The sequence below is a fragment of the Numida meleagris genome, chromosome 4, assembly GCF_002078875.1.
Source record: "Numida meleagris isolate 19003 breed g44 Domestic line chromosome 4, NumMel1.0, whole genome shotgun sequence".
In the NCBI taxonomy this organism is placed as follows: Eukaryota; Metazoa; Chordata; class Aves; order Galliformes; family Numididae; genus Numida; species Numida meleagris.
The window spans coordinates 10,285,111-10,288,123 of NC_034412.1; the positions used below are offsets into that span (position 1 = coordinate 10,285,111).

At 45.1% G+C, this 3,013-nt stretch overlaps 1 long non-coding RNA gene across 1 annotated transcript; it reads right to left on the reverse strand.

Moving 5' to 3' along the window:
- On the reverse strand, nucleotides 1-3,013 carry LOC110398633. Its single transcript, XR_002438508.1, has 2 exons — nucleotides 2,877-3,013; nucleotides 1-920 (listed from the first exon to the last, which is right to left on the reverse strand). It is a non-coding gene; the product is annotated as an uncharacterized LOC110398633 (long non-coding RNA).

Sequence of the window (3,013 nt, forward strand, 5' to 3'; positions counted from 1 at the left end):
TGCATAGCGTAAGCTATACACTACAACTTCAGGAGATTTTCCAGGGCCTTTTTTGGCTGAGAATGGATGGGGGGCAGGGGTGGAGCACAACTCAGGCTCACGCAGCCACTAAAAATAGAGCCCAGAGTGTATTTTTCCCCCTCTCCTAGACTGCATTACTGCTGGGACGTGTCCAAAGAGAGATTCAAGAGGGTAGCTAGAGGTAGAAGATCTCTGAATACAGTAGCAAGGGCTCTGTTTTCCTTCATTTTATAGTTTCTGTAACATAGCTTCTAGTGAAGGAAGAGTAAGTTATAGACAGTGCTGCTTTTGTATCTGCTCCCTGAATCAAAGATCTCAGCTGTTAGAAATTAGAGTGTGGTTACATCTTTGACCCCTCTAATTTCTGTAGAGAACAGTGATCTGGTCTCACAGGCATCCCCCTGGCCAAGCCTCCGGGATTAGGAGTGAAGTTTTCTCAGTGTGCCAGGCCAAGGGCGCTGTTTGAAGTAGATGCCCAGAGAAGGAGAGCTAAAAGCTTCAGCAGCATTTGCTACATTAATCCATCATCCACTGACAACCGGGTGGCTCCAGAGGGCTGGATGCTTTATGGAAGGAGGAGGGAGGTTTCTCATGAGAAGTGGGATTTTAATGGCGAAAGAGATATATGAAAGCTTTAATCCTTGTGCCAGGGTGTGTTTCTGTTAAAGGAGGTTCTGACCTTATCCTTTGTCAGGAAAGATTGCCGTGCAATCTTGCTCTGCAGCTGGTTGAACTGTGTATTTATTTCTTTAAACAGCCCCAGTTGTGACCAGCCAGAAGGATAACTGAGCTGCAGCTGCTGAAGTCCAGAGGGTGCTCTGAAGGAAAGGTCAGCACAGCAATTCCAAGCAGAGTGTGTAGCATTCCCAAAGGGTTAACAGCTGGGAGGAGATGAAGCCCTAAAAAAGAAAAAGAAAAAAAGGGCCCATACCACAGCTGGATAGTGGTTTTGGGTGCCTCGTGCAAACAGGGCTAGTACTGTTATGAATTTCTACAGGCTTTTGAAATAATACATGCTTGGAAATGCTGAGTTTGATGGTGTTTGAAAAGGGCACCACCAGCAGATCGGGAGAGTGTTTCTCTGAAAGCAAGACGACCCAAAGAGAAAAGAAAACGGTGATAACACAGTATGCGATCTTACCTACACTCCTTTGGAGTCTTAACAAGTAGTCAGTCTGCTGTTCCGTAGACAGCCATGTGTTACAGGACTTTCAAGAGCATCTTGTGCTAATTTTCCAAACTTCTGGGAAAAGGGAAGCGCAAGGGGGATTTTGTGCCCAGTTAATTTTATGGAGTGCATTGAGTAAGGGTGGATTTATTTTCCAAGCTAGACATTTCAAACACTGCTTTGTGTTTCTTCACTGGGGATACAGGGTACTGTTTTATTGCCTTGTGTAAATTGCTCGCTGCTTTATTGAAGTATAAAAACACTTGGCAAGGCTACAGCGTCCCATTATCTTTCAATTGGGTGGGCAATAATTGCCTAAACAAACACAAAATCTTATTAAACTCACAAATGCCTAGAAATCAAAACAAGAACAGGGACGTCCAATGTGCTGTAATGAAGAAATGAATGCGGTTTTTAACTACCGAACATAACAAAATCTGAAAAACCACCTTGAAAGCTAAAATAAAAGCAAGTCTGACACTAGTGCTGCCTGCAGCATTTCCCTGTTTTTCTGTCTGCTTCCATCTCTATTAGCGTGCCACACTGTTGGCTGTCAGCGCTGACCAAATCCCAAGGAACTGCAGGTATTTTCACTTCCAGACTTTAATTCAGTAGGGATAGGTGGTGAAGGAGGAAGTGGCAGCTTCTTGTGGTTGCTCAGCCCTTGGAGAGGGCAGCACGTCTGTGCTGAATCTGGTGCTAGTGCCTCTTCCTACACACAACGGATGGAGACCAAGCCAACAGCTAACCCTATCTGCAGCATTTGTCCTTCATGAAAGTTGACCTCATCTCAGACAAACCTCAGCACATTTGCCACCAGGAATTTGTGAGTCATGCCTGAGAAGCTTTTCTCCCTCTGCACCAACCACCCAACAAGAACAGCTCATATTGCATCGGCCAGAGCTTGGCTAATGAATACCCTGTCAGGGGATTTTTCTCTGGCTTGCCATGAGAGAAGCTTGATCAGGGCTCTGCATGTCAGCGGTCTTGACAGCACTGAGGAATGCTACTTACATCAGGACCCTAACATACAGTAAGGCAAGCAAGAACCAGGTGAGCCTTGTCTTTTGACACGTTTGCCCACAAATTTCTGCTGCACTTTGCACAGCAAAGTCGGAGACTGAGGCATTTCAGTAGCATTCAGCAGTCTCACATAGAGCAGATAAATCCTTGGACTTGGGAAGCAAGCTGTTGTCTTTCTTCAAAGAAGAAAGGGCAACAGCCTTGGCATACACCCACAAATATAGGCAGCCCTTCTCTACACCTATGCCTCTATCCCTTCTATTTTATAAACATCTTCATAATTCTTTTCTCTGCCTTCATCCAGAAAGAAAAGATCATGGGGTCCGGTCCACAGCATCCATCAGGTTTACCAGTACCCATTTTGCTGTGTCTGCAGTCAGGTCTAGTGTCATAAGACAGTTGCTAGCTGGCAAGAACAGTGTTATGATGAAGGCACACATAAGGACTGGCTACTAGGTGTTATTTAAATGCACAGACTAGAGACATTGAACAGTAAAAGCAAAATCTTTTCAGGAGTACTTTTATGAAGAGATCTAACATCTTGGTTACCTATCCTCTGTCTAGCATACTTTCCATAGGGCCTACCACAAAAGAAACAAAGTTTTTCCAGACTAAGAGCAAATAAAGCTACTGCAATAGGACTGACCCAATGAGCAATTCTTACCTGAGAGCTGCTGCTCTCCAGGCCACACGTGTTGTGATTCCACGGGGATGAGGAAGATCATGGCTATACTGGAGGAGGTTGAACTGCATCAGAGAGCACAAGCCTCCTACCTCACTAGAGCCTCCTCATCCCCAAGA